This window comes from Lygodium microphyllum, chromosome 22, assembly GCF_053477565.2.
Source record: "Lygodium microphyllum isolate KBCC chromosome 22, Lygodium_microphyllum_v1.1.10, whole genome shotgun sequence".
Lineage (NCBI taxonomy): Eukaryota > Viridiplantae > Streptophyta > Polypodiopsida > Schizaeales > Lygodiaceae > Lygodium > Lygodium microphyllum.
Window position 1 is genome coordinate 79,104,149 of NC_141156.1, and position 14,925 is coordinate 79,119,073.

Consider the following 14,925-nt stretch of genomic DNA (forward strand, 5'->3'; position numbering starts at 1 on the left):
TTTCATTCGTTGGTCAAATACTCCACCTCAAATCTAATGTGCTTCTGATGAGAAGGGAAAGAACTTTTAGAATTGACAATTAGAGAAGCAGCTCTATCTGAAATCTATTCTATATCAACATAGTTCGACTAATCTTGCATATCAAATGATGCAAAGAGGTGCTTGGATTTTAGTAGCTGTATATGCAACATGCATATGCTCTTATTGATTATTGTTCCCATCCATGAGAGAAGTTCAAGTTCTAGACCTTGCAGTCCAATAAAAAGATGAGTCAAAAGTAGGATAAGCTTCCTCCTTTCCCTATCATATCTTTTTTTAATGTTTTGTATAACAACCCTCAACCCATAACCCAAAAAACTTTTTACTAAAAGAACAAGAAACCTCCATTCCACTTACCTCGGAGCCTTCAAATTTGTTGAGTTATCAACTTGAACATGTCTAGCAACAGAAGATACCAAATTGAAGTTATCCTGCAAATTATGCAGATCATCATCACCAATCATGCCTCTTGATCCACCCATGTTGTTGAGCTACAGCACATGCTCTTGACCAGTGATTCCTGGGCTTGATCCGCTAAGTAGCATGGATGTCCATGGCCAATTTAAGGATATGCTAATCATACCACCTGACCTTGAAATATCAGCTTGATTCACTTGATTCAAGATATGGCCAGGTTGATCAGATGGATTAGAATCCTTTGCAGTCATGTTGGCCTTCATCTCAAGGAGGTTGCTGCTGTTCAGGATATCTTGACCAAATTTGCCAAGATTATCACATGAAGTGACCAAATTCTTCATGATCTCTCTATTCTTGCAGCCCACAAATCAAATGTCAAGATGGAATATAGTCAACCACAAGAAGTTTTTTTGACATAATTTTCCCATGTGGAAAAGGGGACTGTTTTCCCTTGGTTTTCCCTAATGGTGTTCAATAACATGAGCTTCTGCTTGGGAGCCACCGCATATCTAGCTAGTTGCCACTAGTTTCCATCGAGGGTAAGGGGCTCCTGGCCCCCACCCTGGGCTGGTAGCCAAAGATGCTCCTCTCTCAGCCAACCATCACAACGTGCTCTAGGGGCTCCTGCAGCCTATTCATTGCCCTCCACCTGCTAATGACAGTCTACATGTGGTTCTATCTACTAGTTTTTCTCCTAATTCATCATCCTCACCTCAACTATTACTGTTTGAGATCTTTGAAGTCAGCTACAACCAACATGACCTGTCGAGCTACTGCATTTCCACTCCAGGCCTGTTGACCACTTATTGCGGACCACCATGTAGCATCTCAATTGCTGCATTTCAGATCTGCCCTGCTTCATCTACAAATTACATCACTTCATGATTTGTGTTTTGTTGTTTTAGTACTTCATCATCAGTCTCATAGCATGGCTTTACAATGCGCAGATGCTATTGCATCAGTATTATTTCATGTTCATTGAAGCTAGATTTGTGTTTTGTTTCCCTCATAATCTTCTATGAGTTCTTCTCTCTGTGTTCCTTTCATTGCTTCCATACTGCACACTCACACAAAGAACTCTTTCCCACAAGATCAATTTTCTTCATTTTAGGATGCCTCCCTGACAATGCAATCTCCTTCAAGCTTTTCATTATTTCTATATCTAACTCCATGAGTCATCTAAAATACAAAAAACAATATGTCTTTGCTGTGGTCTTGGCAGAGTTACACTACCTCTCATGATTTAAAGAGTATCTAATATTATTGAGATGCTATTTGTAAAGACTTTAAGCAACAAGTGGCCAATAAGCCTAATTTAAAGTCTTTAAAAGGGATCCATTTCTTGCTAATGTGCAACAAGTGCAGCATTGTACCTTGAACTACAATGGTAAAAAAATCTAGTCAACTCTTTCAGAGATGTCTTCTTTCTAGCTTGAGCATAATCAAGTTTCATTTGCCAACTGTAGAATTCCTTACCAGAGGCACTCCATCACACCATTCAATAATCCCACGAGCAATCACATTTCCCTACATGTAGAAAAATCAACCAATTAGCAACGTCCTAATAGTGATAAGACATGTACAATTTATTGATCTGACCTATGCTTAAAAGCCACATACCCAAATGGAAATAACATGAAGTATAGCAAGGGAAGCATTGTATGATTCTGCTAACCTACATGGGAGAGGCAAACTATATTGTACCCATCCTGAAGCTTTGGAAGGGCCTTGACCTACACAGCAACAACGGTTGTCATGATGAGCATTAAGCATTTCCTAGGCTCCTCTACCTCCATCAGCTTTGATATGCCTTAAACAGCTAAGCTTCACCATTAGAAGAACTAAACTCTTACTCAAAGATTGCTTGGAGCGCAGTAGCATGTGGCAGATAGTCTACAGCGAAGCCATTGTTCATCAGTTCAAGAGAATTGTTGAAGCTATGGATCATGCCTTGAATGTCTTTTCCTTATAGCTCATGGACATACCCGAAGAGCTCCGTGAGCAAATAGAATTGGTTCATGTACAGTTGAAGAGAACGAAAATTATCAAGGAGAGAGCTGACGAGAGAGTTTTTTCGGCGCTGTTGTCTGCAATTCATGACATGGAAAGGAAATCTGATTGCAATGCAGGTAAAATGCAATGGATTCTAGAGGCTATGGAGTTATATCACACCACATCTTGACATAAAGAGATCAGGTTATTGGAATAAGAGATACATAACCAAGCATACACAGGCAAACTTGCTACTTTATCAACCATCAGCAAGTTGATCACATTCTTGTGGTATGCCATATGTGTCATCTATGGACAAGGCAGCCCTAAAAACTGCTACTTAACTGCCTTTAATCCACACCTAGATAAAATTACCAATCAAGCTTGTGTAGCTAACATTAGTGATGATGACTTGAATTCAAGGGATTTAATTCTACCTGATGAATTTAGGTGCCCAATCTCTCTTGAACTGAAGACTGATCCTATGGTGGTGGCAACTGGCAATACATATGACCGATGCTCAATAAGAAGGTGGATCGAATAAGGCCACTCAACATGCCCCAAAAGTGGGAAAAAAATCCTTCATGTCAGCTTGATTCCTAATTATGCATTAAGAATTTTGATTAGCCAATGGTGTGCACAAAAGAGTCTCTCTCTTGGCAATGAATGTGGTGACAAAATAAATTTGAACTACCAAGCAATAGATCGTAGAAATGTAACAATGACTCATTCAGCTCTAGAAGATGCCAAGACAAGTGCTTCTTTTCTTGTGAGAAAATTAGCCACATGATCACCTGAAATACAAAGGCAGGTAGCCTATGAAATAAGGTTGCTGACAAAGAGTAGTGAGCACAACAGGATATGTATAGCAGAGGTGGGTGCTATATCCTTTCTTATTTCTCTTCTGTCCTCCAAAGACCCCCAAACCCAAGAGAATGTGATGACTGCATTGCTCAATGTATTCATCTATGATCAAAACAAGGCCTTGATTATGGATGCAGGTGCTATGGATGCGATCCTGAGTGTCCTACAAGCCGGCCAACACATGGAGTCCAAAGAGAATGCAGCTGCTACACTTTTCAGCCTTTCTCTGGTGAATGAATACAAGGTTGCAATAGGGAACCACCCACATGCTATCTCATCTTTGGTTGATCTACTAAGGCAAGGGAGTCCAAGAGGAAAGAAGGATGCAGCAAGAGCCTTATTCAATGTATCGATATTTGCAGGGAACAAGCCTAAGGTAGTGGTTGTTGGAGCTATTCCAGTGCTTGTCAGTCTCTTAATTGATTCCTCTAAGCCAACATCATGGATCCTAACCTCATATCTTACCATTTTGAGACATCGCTACTGTCACATGGGCTTTCTCCTGCATTAAATAGGCACATGCTTTCTTGATTTCACTACTTTTTCATTTAGTGTCAATTGCAAGGTCTCAGTGGTCCAACTTGCTGCGGAATAAATATTCTTTGAGATCTTCAAAGGCTACTTCAACATTGGTGTTGTGCTTGTTAAATGATTCAACAGTTGGAAGCCCTATGCCCACTGAAGCTAGTAAAACCATGTGAATTACCATTAAATTACCATATAATTGAAGTGATTCATCTTAAAAGTGTGTGATCCCTTCTCTGTATTGAAGCATTCAATCTTAAAAGTTACAAAATATAAATACTATCAGAAGCCATCATACATGCTCAAAATATACATGTATATCTTCTGGCTAATAAGGTCCAATGGCTAATAAGAGACAAGGCATTCGATGTGCTGAATTAAGCAAGATAAGCATCCAGTGGACTGTATATCTTCTAGCTCTCAATCTTCTCGTTTGTTTGCCATGATGAGCCCTCATCATGCCAAGAAATTGCCCCACAGTATTCAAACGACAGTCAACGTTGGACCTATCACAAGGTCGATGGATGCAATAATGGTCTTCATCTACTTCATGTGCATTGTCGCATGTAGTAGCAGAGCCCCTGCCCCATTGTTAGCCCTCGATTATGCATAGTCTGAATGAGTACCCACGCTATTGCAAAAATCAAAAGAGAAATCTATTCTCTCTTTCCTTCTTTTAATGTGAAGGTTCGATCACAAAGTATTTTGAGGTTCATGGAAAAATATGCTATTGGGCTTCAAAAAGCCCTCCCAAAGGCTTCAAAATTTTTTCTTTCTAAGGAGCTTGCACACCCACTTTGAAGACATGCTCTCTCCTCCTCATCTTTCTACATGTTGTAAGCACTTCTCTTACAGTCTATCTAGATAGTAGATCATATTTGAGCATTTCTTATTGGCCCAAATGGTGCTAATGTTAATGCCCTGATGACATTCCATAGGTTTAATGTGTCTTCACCCAATACACCTTTGTCCCCAAAAAATGCCATCTTCATCATAACCTCCACATTAAGGCCTAGAATTGTAATCCACCCTATCACGTTCTTTTAGACAAAGCCTGCTTGCAAGGCAATGCCAGAGAATATGGAGAATTGACTCCCAAGATTGATGGCAAATGACACACCATGCATAGATTTTTATAAAGTTATTGAGCCTCTCCTTCATGTTTAGCTCCTGCATATATACCTTACATAGAGGGGTGTTCAATTTGTTTATGGGGTACTAGACCACACTTTTCTAGTGCATTTCTGCCATATCTTCCAATGTTCCCTAGGGAAGATGGATCTCCACTCCATCTACTGTTGCTTGAGGAACACATCATTCTTCCTGAATTCCAAATGTTTCTTGTGCTTAGCTTGAATCACCTTTTTACCTCTAGCTATGACTTCCCCTTGAATTCCTCTTCGTATGAGTTTAAAATTTCTAACCACTTATCAGACCTTTCTTCTCCATGGCTTTGGAATTCTCTATCATCTTTTTTTGGGCCTACCCAATGCTCCTAATTATGATTTTTCCTTAGCATTTAAAATAAAGAAAATAGAGAATAAGGAATTTTGAATTTATTGTTTTGATCCTTTGTACCATTTGACTTCCTTTTCAAGTCTTATATTTCTTGAATATATCTTCTTTGAGTCTTAATATCAAGGTGCTTCTAATTTCCCATCAAGCAAAGTATGTTACAAATGCATGAGGGATGCATGAGGAATACACTCCCAAGTTGAGTCTAATATGCTTCTTGACATGAGAGTCTAGGGCATAGCTACTACTTAAGATGGATGCCTATTGAGACCCAAAACAACTTACTTGTACCAAGCTTCTCAAGAGGATTACCACACAACCTACTTGTACCAAGCTTCTCAAGAGGATAGGTTGAGGAGTGTACTAGATAGCTTGCATGAACCAAGCTCAAAGGACTATGCCAGGGGACTATGTTCAGAGGACAATGTGGTTAACAATGCATTACATGAATTTATGCAATGAGGCTAAGTCTCCTCCTAGTGATCTGGAATTGTACACATGCTTTAGTCATTTACTAGAATTTCTTCAAGCTATTTTGATAGAAAAAGATATAGATAATTGCATGTTAGGCTTTAGATTTGCAAGCATTAATCACTACATAAAGGGCGTCATTAAAATTTTTTAGTTGTTATCTTTAAGATAACACACAAATTCATGTGTATCCACCTATAGGTGGTCTGGATCAACTCAAGCTGTCATTGACCATCCCTCTCTAATTGTTGGCCATTGCCCTAGTTACAATGCGAGAAACAAGAGTCCTACTTCACTTCTAGTGTCTTATACGATAATCTAGGCTATGGATCTTCAATCTTCATTAATCTCATTGGATTCATGATGCCAAAATTAGGCCTTTCCTGTGCATGTATTTTTGGTCACTGTTGCATGTCACTTGGTTCACAGCATACATAATGTACAAGATAATCAAATGAATTCCTCCATCATATGCTCAGTAATTAAGTCCCCAACCCAAACACATGCATGTTACTTGGCCTATGATAGATATGAACAATCATAAAGGAGTGTTATAAACTTACTAGCATATATAGTCCCCCCAACCCAAACACATGCATGCTCTCTTGATAAAGGGCATGCCTAAGCACAAGTTGTTGACATTGGAACCTTTAAATCTCAACAAGTAACCTAAACACATGCATTCTCTCTTGATAAAGGGCATGCCTAAGCACAAGTTGTTGACATTGGCACCTTTAAATCTCAACAAGTAACCTAACGAGATCCATTGTTGGTATGTTCTTATAAAAGTGTAGTTAACTCATCAATATTCAAGGACTCAATTAATATTCCTAATTATTATCCCAAACATATGTCTTTTAATTTTTTGCATAACATTGATGGCACTCCATCTTTTAATATTTCCCTATTATTCATTTCAAGCTTTAAGTTTTTCCAACCTCACTTATGATTTGAAAAGTTGTGTGAAAGTAATTCACTCAATTCTTATGCAAGAGTTAGAGGCTCTGGGGGAACCAATACAAGTCACAAACTCGGGCCCCCTTACTCCAATGGAGAGGACTAAAGGGGCACTTAGGTAACTTCCAAGTTAGCCCATAAAAACAACTTTACAAAGTAGATGCAAAAACATTCAACTTAATGACTATCACTAAAAGAGTATTAAGCTAACTTCCAAGTTATGGAGTTTTTTATCTATCGAGTGCTTTGCAATTTACCATGTTTTTTTACTGTGTAGATAAGAACTTAAGACCTTATCATATTATTCCAAGCATCCTTCAATTATGGGTTGAATCCTTCCCTTTCTAGAGAGGAGGTGCTGAACCTAAATAGAGACTGGCTTCCATTTCTTTCTCCACCTAAAACAGTCCTTCTTAGACGGACTTCCTAGGAACCTCACATTCCGCGAGAACATAGAGAGGCAACTAATTAACATTGTATCTTTGTTTGAGCCTCCATAATCGTGAATAGAAAAATAGTATTGTCAACGAAACATTTGCAAGCAAGCTTTTAAAGGGAAAGCTTTTCTTTCTCACCTCCATTAGATGCCGAAGACTTTGGTGGTTGAATTTCTTTGTTTCCATCTTGCTTTAACTTTGACATCTCTAGGATTTGGGTTCCTCCTTTTGAGGATTGTTTGTTTTCTTTGATTTACCCTTCTCAATCTATGAGCTTTTTTCTTTTTACTTATTTTGTGACTATGTTGCATGAAGTTCTTCCTTATCTTCACTCTTTTCTCCTTGGGTGCGTCTTAAATTCAAACCTTTGCAAAGCACCCATGTTCTTTGCATATAAAGCATGTAACCAAGAAGAGAGAGAATTCTACATTGACCAGCAACTCAATCCCATTAGGATCATTGATGCCAGGAGGCATATTCCATGGTGAAACAAGAGTTCTACTTCACTTCTAGTGTCTAATATAATAATCTAGGCTATGGATCTTCAACCTTCATTAATCTCACTGGATTCATGATGCCAAAATTAGGCCTTTCCTATGCATGTATTTTTGGTCACTGTTGCATGTTACTTGACTCACAACATACATAATGTACAAGATAATCAAATAAATTCCTCCATCATATGCTCAGTAATTAAGGTCTGATGCTAAAAATCTTGAAAACACCCAAATTCTTTAGAATCAAGCAACTACAGCTCCAATTTTGCTACTTGGTAGCCTAGATCCCTTAGCAACTTTGCTAACTCATTCAATCTTGGGTAAATAAGCTTGCTTTTTCTCACATTAGTCACAACCCCAAATAGCTCTAGAAAACTTTCATACACTTTCATCAAATACATCTATTAGTTGCCTCTCTACTTGCACAATATTGGTAAGTTATTGTTGGCAAAGAACTGGGAGACCAAGTGTCTTCTTAATGGTATAGGAAGCCCCTTTCTTACTCCATGTTGCACCTTCAAATCCAAATTCCTAAGAAAAGGGTTGGTGATTATGGTAGCAAAGAGTAATGGGACAATGGGACATCCTTTGGCATCGACATCTTTACCTGAAATGGACCTAAGCATAGACCATTTATAAATACATTCCAAAGAGGATGAAACATCCCTACATAAATTCCACGATTCCTCCTCCATCATCTACCATAATGATGAACTCTTGTTGCTTCTTTTGCTTCATCAATTCATAAAATTAATTGGTCAAAGAACCAGTCCCATAAGATACCATTTCCCTTAGACTAAATTTTGGCAACTTCACCTTTATATTTTTGCAAATCCTCCATGTAATGCTCCACTTCTTTGAGAATTTGATAAAACATCCCATTACTAGAACACTTAGAAAGAGTCACAATAATATACTCACTGCATTGCTAACTACTAACAAGCAACCCTCTTTGAAGTCAATCTTGATCTTTGCCATACATATTGGTAATCTCAATTATGATAGCAATGGATCTCATCTAGTTCTACGTTGGATTAGACATTGGATTGTTGGTTTGTTTCCAAGCATCCTTCAGCTATATAAGTTGAATCCTTCCCTTTCTAGAAAGGAGATGTTGAAAGAGAGGGGCTTCCATTTCTTTCTCCTACTAAACACATCCTTCTTGGATGGACTTCCTAGGCACCTCACATTCTAAGAGATCATAGTGAGCCAACTAATTAACATTATATCTTTGTTCGAACCTCCATAATCCAAAATAGCAAAATAGTCTTGTCAACAAAACATTTGCAAGAAGCTTTTAAAGGGAAATAGACTTCAAAGAATTTGGTGGTTGAAATTATTTGTTTCCATCCCGCTTTAACTTCAGCATCTCTAGGATCATGACTGATAATTAGGTTTCTCCTTAGGTTCCTCCTTTTGAGGCTTGTTTGTTTCCTTGAATTTACCCTTCTCAACCTATGTTTTTTCCTTTTTGCTTCTTTTGAAGTTCTTCCTTATCTCCACTATTTTTTCATTTGCTTCTTCTTATCTCAATTCCTTTTTGGGCATTCCTTTGCAAAGCACCCATCTTCTTTGCATTTGAAGCATGTATCCAATAAGAGGGAGAATTTGACATCGACCAACAACTCAATCCCATTAGGATAAAAAATCTGGAGCATGTCAAGGATCTTCCTCCTCTTATCCCAAAGTACAAGAGGTCACTTGCTCCACTAGTTGATAGTATTGTAAGAACATAGAGCGCTCTACCTAGCACTTCTACTAGCACATTACTTCTCCATCTAGCAAAGTAGGAAGTCCATGAAAACTAGCCCATATTGGGCATTCAATTTGCAAGACCTCCTCAGGAATAAAATCATGATGCCATGGAAGCATGTAATTAAGGCTCACTTTAAGCCAAACAAGTGAACCCAAAACCCAATCTCTTTTTGCTTTAGATGAAAGCAAGACCCAAAAGAAGTCTAATAGCAAGCAAAACAATGTGAGCACCACTTTGATCCATAGGTGAGCCAATAAAATCTAGCAAACTCATCCTCAACGGGGACCTTCCCTTAAAATACATGTGCATGTTGCATAGAGAATACTTAGCATTGCTTTGTCGAATGCATGGCAACAAGGATGTTGAGATATCGAGCTCCACTCGTGATACGCCAGGGTGACCGTTGTATATTTATGTTACCGACTTGTCAGTTGCAGATGCGGTTGGTACACCGCCCCTGAATAATAGCTACATGATAGCTATCCTTATCTACTCTAGTTCGTGGCTCAGTTAGTATGCCACCTTAGTTAGTTGAGTTTGGTTTGAGACCCATATCTAGGGTTCTTCTATTTCTTTGTACTAGAGTTCTTTTGGCTTACACAACTAAAAAGAGGAAAACTGTTTTTCAGCCTCCACCCTTGTGTGTCTTCCCCCATTGTGCAAGCAAGAAAGCTTCAAGCGAGACTCCTTCCTTCTCTCCCACAATCTTGACATGGTATCAGAGCCTTGTTCGTGGTAAGGAGCTCAAGAAAGCAAGCCAAGCTCGCGGTGTTCTGGTAAGAGGAGCAGTGTTGCTTTCATTTTCTGTTTCGGGAGCAGATCTTTGCAGGTAGCACAGCCGGAAAGTGCAGGAGTGCATTGTCTTAGGTTGAGACGCCCTTCGCGACCTTGTTTTTTTGATTTGAGGCCATTTCGGGGCCTGTTTTGGAGGCGGAAGTTTTCTGCACGCACTCAGGAAAAGGCCCAGTTTCATGCTGTGCAGCCATTGTTCTACAGGTCGGTGAAAAGTTACTGTAGAAATTGCATCGTATGCTTGTGCGCAGAGACATTGGGAGTTACAGAATCATCCCTGTTGCCTGTTGATGCAAAATCGTCACTAGGAAGTGACTGTGTGGTAAAATACCACTTTCGCCAGTTTTGTAGATTTTCCCTTGTGAGGGTGAAGCTGTGTTCTTTGCAGTGACTGAATTTTTTGCAGTGTTCTGTAATGGCATCTGATTCTCTTTCACAGATTGTCACTGAAAAGCTTGACAAGAACAACTTCCAAGCATGGAAGTTTAGAATGACGAATTTTCTTATGGGAAAAGGATATTGAGAATTTGTTGCAGGAAATGAAGATGAACCAGTTCTTCCTGATGTTCCCAATCAATAGCAAATGCAGGCATTTAAAACATGGCATGAGAGAGCCAGGAAAGTTATGTACTGGCTGTCTATCAGCATTTCAGACTCTATGATTGTGCATATTCAGGATGCAAGTACACCAAAGGAGGCATGGGATACTCTGTCAAAAATGTATAGCACAAATACACAAGCCAGGAAAATGCAGCTCAAGCAAGAGTTGCATAATGTGCAAAGAGAAAATATGAGCATCAATGACTACCACATGAAGGTGAAGAAGATTGCAGATGCACTTGCTTCCATTGGGTCGCCAGTGGAAGATGATGATTTAGTTTCCGTGACCTTGAATGGTCTAGGAAAGGATTATGCACAGTTTCGAACATCCATTTCCGTTCGTGAAAGATTTCCTGACTTTGAGGAGTTGATTGCTCTTCTAATTTCTGAGGAGCAGAGAAATGGTGGTGCATCTTCTTCAGGAGGAACTTCAAAAGAAGCTGTCTTCTACTCAAATGCTGGAAGAGGTAGAGGCAGAGGTAGAGGAGGCCGATTTGGAGGCCGTGGCAGAAATCAGAATATGCAGCAAACTCAAGAAAACCAGTCCTATGGAGGAGGACGTGGTAACTCTAGAGGCAGGGGGAGCCAAAGAGGTCGTGGTGGATGGCAAAGAGGTCAAAATGCAAACAGTAATGTTGAATGCTACTACTGTGGTAAAATGGGTCATATGGCTAAAGACTGCTATAAAAAGCAGAATGACATCATGAATGGAAAACTGCAACAAGGGAATTATGCATCTTCTAGCAGACAGGGTGATGACAGAAATGAGCATTTGTTCATGGTGCATCACATGAACAATTCTGTGACAAGTGCAGAAGAAAGCAATGATGTATGGTATGTTGACTCAGGTGCATCAAACCACATGACAGGTCATGCAGAATGGATGGAGGATGCAAGGAAAATGGAAAAACCAGGATTTGTGGAGACTGGTGATGATACTGCACATCCTATTGTGCAGATTGGAAAAATTCCCTTGTCTATGCAGGATGGGAAAAAGAAATACTTGTCCGATGTATTTCATGTCCCGAATATCACCAAGAATCTGGTTTCTGTCGGTCAAATGGTTGAGCAGGGCTTGCAGGTCAGATTTAATCCTCATGGATGCTTTGTTGAGGATATGAAAAATAAAGGTCGCTTGATAGCAAAAGGAAAGAAGAAGGGCAGAATGTTTACGTTGGATGCAGACATGTCTGAATTGAGTGCAGCAATGTTTGCACATGGGACCGGTGTAGTTGCAGATATTGATATCTGGCATAAACGCATTGGTCATGTTAATGTACAGCGACTTAAATCAATGCAAGCCCAAAATATTGTTGCAGGATTGCCAAAATTCAAGGTTGCAGAAATGCATAAGGTATGTGAAGCCTGTCAGTTTGGAAAACAGGCAAGGAAACCATTTCCTAGACATGTTCAAGAGAGTGAGAAGCCATTGGAATTAATCCACTCTAATGTGTGGACTACAAAAGCTGCATCTCTTGGAGGTTGTCATTATTTTGTCACTTTTATTGATGACTATAGCAGAAAAGTTTGGGTGTATTTTATGAAAAAGAAAAGTGAAGTTTTTGGGCATTTCAAAACCCTTAAAGCTATGGTTGAAAAAGAAACAGGTTTGCAAATAAAATGCCTAAGGTCAGATGGAGGGGGAGAGTACCTCTCAAATGAGTTTGCAAGGTTCCTGCAGGAGCATGGCATAAAGCAGCAATATTCATTCAGTTATACCCCACAACAAAATGGAATTGCAGAAAGGAAAAACAGGCATATTGGAGAGGTATCTCGTGCCATGCTCAATGAAAAAGACTTGCCAGATTTTTATTGGGCTGAAGCAGTTGCTACAGCAGTCTACATAATGAACAGGACTCCCACTGCAGCAATACATGGAATGACTCCAGAGGAGAGGTATACTGGTAGGAAACCAGATATTTCTCATTTGAAAATTTTTGGTTGCATTGCCTATGTACATGTGCCAGATGAGCTGAGATCCAAGTTGGATCCAAAAGCTGAGAAGTGCATCTTTATTGGTTACTCTCTGCAGCAAAAAGGGTATAGATGCTATAACCCTTCTACTCGTAAGTTTACAGTGAGCAGAGATGTTGTTTTTGATGACATGAGTAGCTGGTATAAACCAGTAAATGTGATTGATGATGTAGATGCACAAAATGGTAATGCTGCACAAAATTCACAGCAGCAGTCACAAAATATTAGTGGACCTGGAGCATCCTCTAGCAGTGGTTCACATTCTTCGCCATGGACAGGCAGATTGAGATCAGGAGAATCTTCTCAAAGCAATACAGATAGTGGTATGCAGGTATCACGAAAAGGAAAAGAGAAGGTTGATCAGCCCATGTTTGATGTGAATGCAGGTCACTCTTATGTGGATGGTGAATCCAGTGGCTCAGAACAGAGCATTGATGATGAGTTGGGTATTCCTTCTATTGTTACACCTGGAGTAAGGAAGACCAGGGATGTTTTGAGAGCACCTGGGAGTGAACCTACTTTGTGCAGGTCTACGAGAGCTAGGTATCCTGTGGATAGGCTGAAATATGATGGATTTACAGCCATTCACTATGCATATATGGTCAAAGTGATACAGGAACCAGAACCCACTTCTTTTGAGGAAGCCATGGGAAAAGAAAAATGGGAGAAAGCCATGGATGAAGAAATGGATGCCTTGGAAGCAAATGCTACATGGGAATTGGTACCTTTGCCTAAAGGTAAAAATGCGATTGGCTGTAAGTGGGTTTATAAGGTGAAGCACAATGCAGATGGTTCTGTGAATAGATACAAGGTAAGATTAGTAGTCAAGGGGTATGCACAAACATATGGCATTGACTATGAAGAAACATTCAGTCCGGTTGCAAGGATGGCAACCGTAAGAGCAGTCATTGCTATGGCTGCATCAAAGGGATGGTCTTTACATCAGATGGATGTAAAGAATGCCTTCTTGCATGGTGATTTGCAAGAAGAGGTCTATATGGAGCAGCCACCAGGTTATGTGCATGATGTTCATCCTGAGTTTGTTTGCAGGTTGAAGAAAGCCTTGTATGGCTTGAAGCAAGCACCTAGAGCATGGTCTGACAAGATAGGACAGTATCTTGTCACTATTGGCTTTCAGATTTCCAAGGCAGATTTCTCACTTTATGTGAGAAAAACAGAGAAAGGTATTATGCTACTTGTCATTTATGTTGATGATTTGATTTTGACAGGTGACAGTGATGAAGATATCCTTCATGTGAAAATGCTATTGAAGCAGAAGTTTGAGATGAAGGATTTGGGAGAGCTGCGTTATTTCTTGGGCATTGAGGTGATTAGATCACCAAGTGGGATTCAGCTCTTGCAGAGGCAGTATGGATTGGACATGCTGTCCAAATATGGGATGACAGGCTGTAAGCCTATTACAGTTCCTTTGGAGCAGAATGTGAAGCTGAGCACAGATGCAGGTGAGCTTCTAGAAGACCCTACTATGTACAGACGCATAGTAGGAAGTTTGATTTATATGACTATTACCAGGCCAAATTTGAGCTATGCTGTTGGATTGGTAAGTCAGTTTATGCAGGCTCCAAGGAAACCACATTTGGATGCGGCTAGACGCATACTCAGGTATGTGAAGTCCACATTGCAGTATGGACTATTTTATGAGACTGGGGTTCAGATACAGTTGTATGGATACACTGATGCTGATTGGGCTGGTAGTATTTCTGATAGACGATCTACTAGTGGATATGTGTTCTCTTTTGGGAGTGCTGCAGTCACTTGGAGCAGCAAGAAACAGCCTACAGTTGCCTTGTCGAGCACAGAGGCTGAGTATAGGGGTGCAGCAATGGCTGCATGTGAGGTAGCTTGGTTGCATAAGCTACTTTATGATATGCATCAGTCTACAGATGGACCAGTTGTCATTTATTGTGACAACATGAGTAGTATACACTTGGCAAATAACCCAGTCTATCATGCTAGAACAAAGCACATTGAGGTGCATTATCACTATGTGCGAGAGAGGGTTTTACTAGGTCTTATTGATCTAGTTTATGTCAGCACAGAGGATCAGGTAGCTGACATATTCACGAAG

The 14,925-nt window shown here is 39.8% G+C and overlaps 1 pseudogene; it reads left to right on the forward strand.

The window, feature by feature from the left end:
- The first annotated feature begins 665 nt into the window (after window positions 1-665).
- LOC148017325 (U-box domain-containing protein 1-like) lies at window positions 666-3,823 on the forward strand (annotated as a pseudogene).
- Window positions 3,824-14,925: the final 11,102 nt, after the last annotated feature.